The 12,349-nt window shown below is 47.2% G+C and overlaps 1 long non-coding RNA gene across 3 annotated transcripts in view; it reads right to left on the bottom strand.

Moving 5' to 3' along the window:
* Positions 1–10,703, bottom strand: part of LOC112933440 (uncharacterized) — a 33,998-nt gene extending 23,295 nt beyond the window's left edge. For 2 of the 3 annotated variants that reach the window (XR_011999960.1, XR_011999962.1), the window contains exon 1: positions 10,503–10,703. This is a non-coding gene — a long non-coding RNA (uncharacterized lncRNA). Of the gene's footprint in view, positions 1–3,238; positions 3,420–10,502 lie in introns of all 3 variants that reach the window. The other variant, XR_011999961.1, reaches the window with a different exon arrangement.
* Between the last annotated feature and the right edge of the window lie 1,646 nt (positions 10,704–12,349).

Here is a 12,349-nt window from a genome sequence, read left to right as displayed (position 1 = left end):
AGGTAAGGCTGTTTCAAAGCCAAGTGGCCAGGACTCAATTTGATGAGGCCCTATGAACCTCTTGACTCCAAATGAATACTCGCTCACTGTTCTCCTGCAGCAGACACCTCAGACTCAGTCCCAACCCCCCTCAGCTGGGAGCGCTCACAACCCCCGGTCCACAGCGGCCACACAGGCAGTGCGTATTTCTGTGCCACGTATGGTGCCAAGGGCTTTATGTGACTCCACCCCATGATGAACTCATGGAATTAGCTTCCCTTATCATTTCTACTGAAGGACGAGGAAGCTGAAGGTTAGAGAGACCAAGGTCCAAGGTCACAGGCCAGCAAGTGACCAGAGAGACTGGGCACCCAAGAGGTGTCTGACGCCAGACGCTGCACCCCACCCATAGTCCTGTGTGATGCCATTGCTCCAGGGAGCACAACGGGCTGGCGAGGCTGCATCCACACATCTGAAGTCAAACGGCTGGGTTAGGGGCACTGTCCAAATATCCTGTCCAGCTGGGTATGATGCATTCCCTGGTCAAGGGCATTCAAGAGCTGACTGGAAGACCGTTATGCTCTCCACCCCTGCAGCCCTGAGATCTAAGCCACACACGGGACAGGATCCGGAGGTGGGGTAAGTGTGTCACATCCACACTTGCAGGCTCCCGGGCCTGAAGGATCCACACTGACCCCGGGTCAACTAAGAATGGAAACAGTTCCTGCCACATCAGCAGGAAGCAGGGCCTTCCTCGGCAGGCCCTTCGGGGCTTAAACACACTCATTTCTTTAGTAAACCAAACACCGTGGAATGAAGGCTATGTGCCCACTGACCACATTTCCCAAATCACCAGTCTCCCCCCCAGAGCCGCCTCTAGGGACTGTGGGGCCGAGCATCTGGAATCGGGATTGAACCAAAACCCAGCTCCTGTGGCTCTGGACATTCTGCGTCCCTCCTTTGCCCATGCACCTCTGCTCGCCCACCAAGGGAGGGCGCGGCCACGAAAAACAGAGCCAACAGCCGGCCTCGAGTTTCCTCCATCACCCTGGTGGGATGGAAGCGTAGGGAAGTGTATGGGAAGTCCCGTAGAGCGGGACTCTCTCCCCACCCAAAGGCAGCGTCCGAGAGAAGGGATCTGTGTTCTGTAGTCTTCTGGAATCTCTTTATAAAGAGAGGATGCTCATTATGTTATCTGTGGCCTCCCAGGCTTGGGGGTGGGTGGGGACCTCAGCAGCCGGCAGCCACCCAGAGATGCCCTTCCGGCCTCTTCCTTTCTTCTCTGGTCTTCTGAACGAGGGCAGTGGCTTCATTCCACTGAGCCAGGAAACACTGAGCCCAGGTCATAATCAGGCTGTAGCAAGAATTGACTGATTCATTCTTGTGCCCTCTCCTGTGGTCTCTCCAAAGACCATGTCTCCCACTGCAAATCGGGAGTGACACTGCTCAGAGTGCCAATCGCTCACTCACATGACCCGACAAGGCAGGTCTCGGATTTTTCCTAAAAAATGGCATCTGTGGGTCTGAAAGGGATGGTGGAAATTCATTTTTCAATGAAAACATCATTTTCTCAAAAAAGAGAAAAAGAAAAAAAGTCTTTTGGGCCTGGGTCAGGGCAGAATTTTGCTGTCAGGGGTATGGTATGGGAAGAGAGAGAGGGAATGAGAGAGAAGGAGAGAGAGAGAGAGAGAGAGAGAGAGAAGGAACATCACAGCAGTTAAGGCTGTCCCAGCAGAGGTCCAGCAGAGCAGGGAGAAGATGGAGTAGGATTGCCTGCAGGGGAGCCGAGGCCTCTCAGCTGGGCTGCAGCCACCCTGCCCTCCCCACCCCCAGCCCCCACACCAGTCCCCACCCTGGGTGGCAGCTGCCCACAGCTTCTCCTGCCTGCTCTGACCCGACCTTGCCCACCCAAACTTTGGCCCCCCTCTGCAAACACAAATGGATGCTTATCTGCAATGCCTAACCAAGGTAAACAGCCCGGCACATGCTCTGCTCCCTGCCCTCACCCCCAAGGTCAGGCTGCTGGGCCAAAGGTATGCTCAGGGAGATTTTTTTTCAGGGACTATTTCCTGCTGGCAAGCCTTCTGGATTAGAAACCTAATGTAGAAACCTAAATCTAGATGGATCTTCAGTTATGAAATCCATTCCCCGGCCCTCTGCCCAACTTTCTGCCATTTTCCAAGTTTAAAAAACCAACAACCCGTAATTGCCACTGGACACACTTGGCGGGGACTCAATTTTTTCAAACAGAAAGTCTTCCTGAGGTCTAAACTAAACCCTTCAGGGTTTGGGGTGGGCCTGTTCCCCTCTGCTCTTCTCTCAAATAAACAGAGAATTGCTGGTGAGGGGCGTGCCTATGGCAGGCCTCGCCACACTCAGCCACATCAGCTGGAAGACGCTGTCCTAACGGCCACAAGTCTGGGAGATGTCAGGCCTGACCTCCAATCTGGTTGTGATGCTAGGTAACTGTGTGACCTTTGGCAAACTGCTCAACCTCTCTGAGCTTCAATTTCCTCATCAGGAGAATAAGGGGGCTGGACAAAATGGTCTCTTAGGCCCTGTTATGGACTGAATTATGTCCCTTCACAAATTTGTATGTTGAGGCCCTAACTCTCAACAGGACTGTATTTGAAGATAAGAGCTCTAACCGTTTGCAGTGATGTGGATAGAACTAGAGCGTATTATGCTGAGCAAAAGACGTCAATCAGAGAAAGACACTTATCATATGACTTCACTCATATGTGGAATTTAAGAAACAAAACAGAGGATCATAGGGGAAGGGAGGGGAAAATAAAATAAGATGAAATCAGAGAGGGAGACAAACCATAAGAGACTCTTAACTCGGAAACAAACTGAGGGTTGCTGGAGGGGAGGTGGGTGGAGGGATGGGGTAACTGGGCGATGGGCATTAAGGAGGACACGTGATGGGATGAGCACTGGGTGTTAGATGCAACTGATGAATCACTGAACTCTACCTCTAAAACTAATAAGACACTGTATGTTAATGAACTGAATTTAAAATAAAAACAAATGAAGATAGGTGCTGGTGCTCTGAGGGCTTCTAATTAAGGTTAGATGAGATTGTAAGGGTGGAGCCCTCATCCAGTAGGGGTAGAGTTCTCATAAGAAAAGACACATCAGAGAGCATGCATTCTCTCTCTCTCCCTGCTCCCGTAAATGACAGAGGAAAGGTCATGGGAAGACACAGGGAGAAGGTGGCTTCTGCAAGAGGCCTCCCAAGGCCCAGCCCTGCCCATACCTTGATCTGGACTTCCAGCCTCCAGAGCTGTGAGAACTAAATGTCCCTGGGACTTGGTTATGGCTGCCCAGGCGGACAAACTCTTCTCCCTCTGTCATCCTGGGTGACAAGTGGATCTGCTCTTCCGCGCTGCAGACTTCGGTTGGAGTGAGACCTGGGTCAGGTCTGCTGCAACTTTCACCTTTGAGAGACATTAAGATGGCCTGAAACCTGGTGGGAAAACCAGTGACCCCCAGGCTCTCCAAATATTCTGAGCAGGAGATATGTTCCTGATGCTCTCTCTGGCGGAGAGTGTCTGCTTCTGCAGAATTCCTTCAGATACAGATAATCCTTCACTGCCCACCCCTATCCCGACACCACCCCACTGCCAAAGGGCCCCTGACCCAGAGCCCGTGAGGAGCTGAAGGCATGGGGGAGCAGAAATAAAAGGAGAGAGAAGAGATGGTGTGTGTGTGTGTGTGTGTGTGTGTGTGTGTGTCTGAGTGTGTCCCTACTGTTTATGACCAGGGACCCAACTATACTTCTTGAGTCCTTGTCAACCGAAATGTCCAGCAGCTACCCACATGCATCACACTGCTGTGGCTGACTTTTCTCAGGCGGCGACCTCTAATTGGACTCTTCTTTATCCAAGTATCTCCCACCACTCTTAGAAAGTTCTCAAGGGTCCCCTCCTTTGGAAGCTCCTTGCCCACCTGCTTCTTCTGGGCTCACATGGAAACTGCACACATACTCTGGGCTCATCAATCCTACTAGGCTCTGGGATCCTGGGGAGAAAGAATGGGTCTTCTTCATCCTCCCCCAGGGTGTGGAGCATAATGGGCACCTAACAAATGTTAGTGGATGGCAGACAGATGATGGATGGACGGGTGGGTGGGTGGATGGATGGTAGATGAATGAATGGGTATGTGGGTAGATGGATGGATGGATGGGTGTGTGGATGAATGGGTGGGTGTGTGGATGGATGGGTGGGTAGGTAAGTGAACAGGTCGCTGAGTGAGTGGGTGGGTTGGGGAATGAATGAATAGAAAATCACTCTGCCTTTAGTTGCCCGGCTCTGTGTCTCCATTGAGTGATTTGCAGGCCAATCTTCCTAAGGTCTGGATTGGCTCACTTCATGACCCAAATACCTTCAGAGGTTGTGTGCTAGCTGCCAAATACAGTTTAAACTCCCCAGGCTAGAATCTGACCCTATTTGTCTAATTCTTCTGTCCTTCTCCCCCACTCATCTCCAGCCAATTAATAGCAGATGTTCTCTACACCCTGGCTCCTCGAGCCACCCTCTGACCTGCAGCATCAGTTGGAACTCTCAAGCCCTCTCCAAGACCCACCAAATCAGAGTCTGCATTTTAACATCTCCACTGAGTCACACCCACACGAGCATTTGATAATCACTACTCTAAGCTGTCCCTGAAGCTCCTGCCAGTTATCTGTCAAAATCCTGTGCATCTTTTAAGGCCTGCTTCTCCCTTCATGGAAACCCCTTGCTCCCACTTACCCTAACCCATCCCCTACACCTACACACACACACACACACACACACACACACACAGACGCACGCATGTACTCTTTTCTCAGAAGGACCACAACAGTTGGTTTATGCCTCTCTTGTCTCAGAGCTGACATTGTTCCTGAGGTGTAAGTATTTGAGACTCTATGTCTCTGTTGTAAATTACAAATGTTTGGTTAATAAGGACGCTGTTAGTCTATTTCACCCTGCGCCATGTCTTAAAAGATGCCTTGCACCTAGCTGGTGCTAGACAAATGCATTCAGTAAGTACAGGGATTATTGGAGGAAGGAATAAATGAAAGTCAGTTTCCTACTACAGGAAGAAGGCCCATGGGTTCCCCATTGTTGACAGCTGGCCTGGGCACCTTGGGACAAGAGTTCCATGTGCTGGCTTTTGGTTTTCTTCCCTGGAATGGTGAGGAGCATCTCAGTTTGCCTGCCCAGCCCCAAGTCTGCTCTACACCCTGGAGTGATGGGAAGTGAGACATCCCCTGTGGTGGCACAAGACCCTCTAGAGACTGTTTGGCTGTCTTATCCATGGGTCTGGTGGGAAGGAGAGATCTACCCTGTTGGGGAAGCACAGCCATGCCAGCAACAGCTTCAGCAGTCCTGAGTCCAACCTCTTCAGCTATCAGCTCCAGTACTGGAAAGTCAGGACAAACTCAGACTTCCTGACCTCGGTGAGTTCATCCTCCCAACTCATTTCCTTGGGAAGCCTTTCTGGAGGCCCTTGCCCAACCCACCCACCCCCTTTACCAAGAGGCTAGTTCTTGGTCAGTATATGGTTTTCTCTGCACTATACTACATGATGAAAAACAGAATGCTTTCTTCTAAGATCAAGAGCAAGGCAAGGATGTCCACTCCCAGTATTTCTACTATCATACTAGAGATTCTAACCAGGGCAATCAGGTAAGAAAAGGAAATAAAAGATATCCAGATTAGAAAGCAACAAGGAAAACTGTATTTGTGGAATGACATACTCCTCTATGATGAAAATCCTAAAGAATCCACAAAACAACCACTAGAGCTAATTAAAGGGTCAATGTCACAAGATACAAGGCCAATGTAAAAAAAAAAAAAAATAGACTGCATTTCTAGATGTGAGCAATGAACAATCTGAAAATGAAATTCAGAACATAAATTCATTCACAATAGCTAAAAAATAATAATGCAATTCTTATCAAAATCTTGGCAAAATATTTTGTAGACACACACAAGCTTATTCTAATATTTATATGGAAAGCCAAAGGATCTAGATGAGCTAAAACAATCTTTTTTTTTTAAAGATTTTATTTATTTCTTTATGAGAGACACACACAGAGAGAGGGAGAGACACAGGCAGAGGCAGAAGCAGGCTTCCCACCGGGAGCCCGATGTAGGACTCCATCTTGGGAGTCTGGGATCACACCCTGAGCAGAAGGCAGACGCTCAACCACTGAGCCACTGAGGTGTCCTAAGCTAAAACAATCTTGACAAAGAAGAATCAAATGGGAGGAACCACTCTACCTGATATGGAGGCTTACTACAGAGCTACTGTAATCAAGACAGTGTGGTATTTGCAGAGGACAAGACACAGAGCTCAATGGAACAAAATAAAGAAACCAAAACCAGACCTGCAAAATATGTTCTGTGGTTGGTTTTTGTTTTTGTGTTTTTTTTTTTTTCTGACAAAGACTCAAAAGCAATCCTATAGAAGAATGACAGCCTCTTCAACAAATGGCATGTAACAGAACATCCTAGGCAAAAAAAAAAAAAAAAAAAAATCCTTGCCCTAAATCTCACATCTTACACCAAGATAAACTCAAAATGGATCACAGACTTAAAATGTAAAATGTAAAACCAAAAAGCTTTTAGGAAGGAAGGATGGCAGAAAATCTTTGAGAACTAGGATTCGGCAAAGAATGGAGTACTTGGGGCATGAAATAATTTATGGGGATAAAAAAGTAAGTTGAACCTCATTAAAATTAAAAACTTTTGCTGATAAAAAAAAAACCACTAGTAAGAATGAAAGACAAGATACAGATTGGGGGAAAATATCTGAATATTATGTATCTGCCTTGTATCCAGAATCTATAAAAAAAATTCTCAAAACTCAAAAACACTGGCGCAAGCCTGCTTATAATCAAATTAGAAAGGCCACAGACCTGAACAGGCGTTTTACCAAAGAGGAGATATGATTAGCAAACAGACACATAGAAAGATATTTAACATCCTCAGCCACGGGGGAAGTGCAAATTAGAACTACAAGGTGATACAACTCCACACCTATAATGGTAGCTAAAATAAAACAGTGGTTAAGCCCGAACCCTGGCAACAATGTGGAGAAACTGGATCTCTCATACACTGCCGGTGCCATCACTCTGGAAAATAGCTTGGTAGTTGTTTCTTATGAAACCAGACATTCATATACCATAGGATCCAGCAAGTGCATTCTTGGACATCTGTCTCAGGGAAATAACAACTTGCATTCACACAAATGCTTGGACACTAAACTGTAATAATTAAAGGTAGTTAAAATGGCAATTTTTGTGTCTATTTTGCCACAATAAAAAAAATAACCTGTACACAAATATTCGTAGCAGTTTTATTTAGAATAGCCCCAAACTGGGAACAATCTAAATGTCCTTCAGTGGGTAAATGGTCAAACGAACTTTGGTACATCCAGCAGGATACTGCCCAGCAATCCGAAAGAATAAACTTCCAACACATGCATCACCCCGGGTATCACAGTGTATGATTCAATTTATATAACATTCTCAAAATGGCAAAACTATAGAGATGAAGCCAAATTAATAGTTTCTTGGTGTGATGGTTGATTTTATGGGTCAGCTTGTCTGGGTTAAGGGATGCCCAGATCACTGGCAAACAGTATTTCTGAGTCTGTGTCTCAGAGATTTTCTGGAAGAGAATAGTGTTTGAATCGGTTGACTGAGTGAAGAATATTGCCCTACCCAGTGGCAGTGGCATCCTCCAATTCGTTGGGAGCCTGAATAGAACAACAGGTGGAGGGAGGGCAAATCTGCTCTCTTTGCTCCACTTGGGACATCCACCTTCTCCTGACCTCAGACACAAGGGCTGGTGGTTCTTGGGCCTTCAGACCCAGACTGTGAATTATACCACTTGCTGTCCTGTTTCTCCGGCTTGCAGAAGGCAGACTGTGGGACTTCCCAACCTTCATAACCCCATAAACCAATTCCTATAATAAATGTCCTCATATATGTCTATAAATATCCTATTGGTTTTGTTTCTCTGGGGAACTCTAACCTAGCCAGAGACAAGAGATAGTGCATGAATTCCTTTGTGATGATGGAAGTCCTCTATCTTGATTGTGGCAGGGTTACATGAATCCCTATATGGAATCCCATTGTACAGGACCACCCACACAAACGTGTATGTAAAAACTAGTGGAAATTGGACGAAGTCTGTAGTCTAGTTACAGTATTGAACTAATGTCAATTTACTGGGTTTGATACTATACGATCGTCATCAAGATGCCACCACTGGTGGAAGCTGGATGAAGGGTTTGTAGGACTCTGTACTATTTTTGCAACCTCTCTTGAGTTTATAATCATTTCCAGCTAAAGGGTTTAAGAAGTAAAATGGGATTAGGGATTTTGTAAATATTTTAGGTTTCCTCCCTCAGTAACATGAGGGGGGTTGCCCGCCTTTCATGCATTTAATCTCCATATTTGTTTTCAGACTGAGCCAGCAGGAACTGAGGGCCCTGGGAGCCTGTGCGGAAACACTGGTTGACCATGGAAGGGGCAGAGTCACACAGAGCTGGCACTAGAAACCTAAACATTTCTGCCAGCCCCAGATCTCTCTCACCTTCCACCTTTCTCCCACCAGGCTCTGAGTTAGCAGAAGTCTTTCTCCCATGGGGGCCCTGCTGCTGATAAGAAGGCAACTTCTCCTGATTCCTACTGCAGTTGGCAGGGGAGGGGGAGTGCCCGGGTGGGTGTGGTTTGCCTGGCACTGAACCTTTAGGAAGCCCAGGGTTTTGCTGCTAAGGTACTGGTCTCTGTGCCGCAGCTCGTGGGTGTCCAGGCTGTAGCACGGAGACCTCTGGCCTGATCCAGGTGTGCAATGACACTGCCAGCCTGGCCTCCTCTTACGTCTCCTGAGTCGCTCGGAGACAATGCAAAGCAAACAAACAAAAGTCAAATTAAAAGGAAAGGAAAATCCAGGTCACACAGAACAGAGAGAGAGGGATCAGTTTGCAATCAGCCCTGTTCTCACGGGTCTGCACAGCCCTGCAGGGAGCATTCCCTCAGGCATCAAGCCCCAGGCCCGGGGCCCAAGGGGCCCAAAGGACAGGCAGGGCCTGAGCTCTACAAGTTTCACGTGGAGCAGTTCTGGAGAAGAGGCCTCTGGTGCCTCCTTTCCCTTTTCCAGGGCAACGAGATCTCAGCTGTCTGGCTAAGACCTTTGCCTGCCCACCTGCCGACTAGGAAGTCTCCAGAAACCAGGTCCATTTATTTGGCAGTGTCCATTTTCACTGGCAGCCTGTGAAAACTAGGTGTGGGGCCCAGCTCTGCAAAGGGGAAGCGGGAACCTCCATGAGACTCCCTTCCCCCATGAATGACACCTGCCTTGCTCTCTCTCAGCACCCCACCAATCAACTGCTCAGGCTGGGGACGTAATGGTTCTTTCTGCCCCCTCCCCATGGAATCCACCAGCTGACCCTCTTGGCTGTCCTCAGGAAATAGGTCTGAAACCTGATCCTTTTCCCCACCGTCACCCCCATGACCTCTCACCCTCTCCTCGGGGCTCCTGCCTCAGGGGTCTCTCCAGCTCCCCTATGATCTTGCCCTCCACTCAGCAGTGACTCATTAAAATCAGATCAAATTAATGCCATCACACCTGGAAGGAAACCCAAATTTCTCACTCTGGCGTACAAATTCTCTCCAGTATGGGCCCTGCCTCCTACTGCTTTTCCCCTGAGTTCCTCAACAGGTCACACTCTTTCCTTTTTCTGCAATCTCATGTGGCATGTGTGTCCCCCATTTCCAAGGGCTGGTCTTTGTCATTTGCGTCTTGGCTGAGCCAGTTCTCTTTGCAGAAGGGAGGACCCCTTCTCTACAGACCCAATCTCAAGAAGACGACTGGCCACAGCGGCTCCACCAGCACAGCAGCTGGGTTACAGTGTAGTCTCAAGAAAGCAGGCCCTGAGGAGGAGTTTAGAGCATGGAATGTTTATTCCATGAGCAGGACGGATAGGTAGAGGGGCAAGTGGGCTGATGCAGGCCCAACAACACTCCTGTGGGGAGCTCTACAGTTGGAAAGGCCCCAGAGCCCTAACCAGGAACAAGGATGGTCAGGCCTTCATGCTCCTGCACTGACCAGTCTCTGCCTGTGGGCCGCCCCAGGCCACATCCGGCAACGTCTGCAGCCCAGCAGTCCCATAAGGAGCGAACCGCTGAAGGCCACCTGCCAGCAGTGCTCCCAGAACAAGGACGTCAGCCAAGGAACTCTGGAAGGCACACCACAGTAGCCACCCATTGTGGCTTCTCTGACATTTTTAACCTTTTTTTGATTACATGTCTCTCTCTCCTAGAATGTAAGCGCCATAGAAGCAGGATTTGTTTGGCCTTGTGCATCCCTGTCACCACAGCCTAGCACATACCGGGTGTTGAACAAATGCTTCAATTTTTTCTTTTTTTTTTTTGAATGCTTCAATTTTCAAAACAACCCTGGAATATTCATAATTTCTCACTGAATAAATGAGTTAAATGAGGCTTAGGTTATGACACTTACCCAACAAGGGGCAGGACCAGAATTCCAGCCGGCGCTGTCCAGCATCCCTCACCACATTGGGGTCATGGAAGGGGGAAGTGCGGTGGTTGGTCCTGCGTTGACGTGGAAGGGTACACATTCTGAGTGCAGCTTTGATCAAGGTTATAACTTTCTGAAGCATTTGGGCCATTCCTTACAATTCCTCTCAATGCTTCATCAATGGCCCCTGTGCACACAGAAGTTGTAGTAAACTTGAGCTCACTGATTTGAAAGCCACGCCCCACATGCCCTTGTGCTACACACACAAGCAGGTTGTCAAACTGGTTAAAGCAAGGAACTACACTTTATTTCAAAACTGCTTCTTGTTTTGCCCCCCTTCACTGATCATTCTTTGTCAGCGCCCTCTCAAAGAAGCCTAATGAAAATCCCACCTCAGTCCTAATAGGGCTCTGAAGTACTTTCCTGGCCCACCTTGCCTGCTGGAAGAAGTCGCCAGCCTTTGGAGTTTCTAGGACCCCCATCTCTTCCAAAGAGCATCTGGGAATTTTGTCAGTCTGACCCCCATCCATGATATGCTTTGGGAAAACACTGGGGATGGCCTGACCCAACAACTCATTCTCATTCAGGAATGTTAGGACTCAGAAGCTACCACGATACTTTTGGAGTCATATGAACTACGACCACCATGTAGTTCTCCTTAATATTCAAGTCAACCACTGACTCTCTGCTGTTGAGGAAGTTACAGACAGGAAAACAATTAGTGAGAAAATAAGAGGTTTATGACTGAATTTAAGTGGCTGGTATTCTTTGGGGTAGATGGGCAAGGAGACAGGACTTAGTCCGGGCCAAATTCACTTGGAAGGGTGGCTTTCCCACTGCTTTTCGGGCACATCTTTGTATGGGCAATAAAGTTTATAATTTGTTGGAGGTCATGTGTATGATTTTAGCCACCCAGTTCTGAACGTGACATTCATTCCCTGTACACTTGAAGGATTTATGAGTTCAAGGGCAGAGTGTGTCAGTCAACTTTTAAGCAACACTGCATCTGGCACATAGAAGCTGTGGTGGTACTATAACTACTACTACTCCTACCACCACCATCACTACTACTAGTTAACCTTCACTGAGTACTTACTACCCAACAGCTGCTGTGTTAAGACCCTAATGTTCATTATGCCAATATTTCTTCATACAACCCTAATAAATTATCCCATTTTACAGATGAGAAAACTGAGGTCTAGAGGTTAATAACTACCTAACGTCACATAGGAAGGAAGTGTCAGAGATGGTGCTCAATATACAACTAGTAAATGAGTGATCAGTGGTTACCTTGGCCCCTTTGAACATAGTAGGTATTTCTGGCCTTTGGGCTGCTACTGAAAATATGTTCCAGACCTGAGCATCCCCTAATGGTAAGTGTATACAGGCACACACAGTTGTTGGGGGGATACATTAAACCCATTTCTTAGATTACAAGTTTACCTCTTAGATTACAAAAAGTTCATAGAACCAGAATGACATTAAAAACGTGAGCATTTGCACACACATGTACACACTCTACAGAATTTGAAATGTTTTTCTCAAAAACTAGAAAATTAGAATTGCTTCTGAGGAAACAGTTGAATAATAAAGTTATTTATTCCTCCAAAAAAGCTTATTTATTGAGATAACAGGTGGCTGAATGTCCTTTGATTTCCAAAAGTTAAAGAAAAAATATATTTAAATGAGAATGTCAAAAATGTGATTTTACTATAGCATGTTAAGTATTTTGAAATTTATTTTAAATGGATCCTACTTCAATTTTGTTTTCATTTAAAACAAGTCTAAGGACAAGCACCAAATGGAGAGCTTGATGCAGCCACACAACG

The sequence above is a fragment of the Vulpes vulpes genome, chromosome 2 (genome assembly GCF_048418805.1).
Source record: "Vulpes vulpes isolate BD-2025 chromosome 2, VulVul3, whole genome shotgun sequence".
Lineage (NCBI taxonomy): Eukaryota > Metazoa > Chordata > Mammalia > Carnivora > Canidae > Vulpes > Vulpes vulpes.
This window is presented reverse-complemented; position numbering and strand designations above follow the sequence as displayed.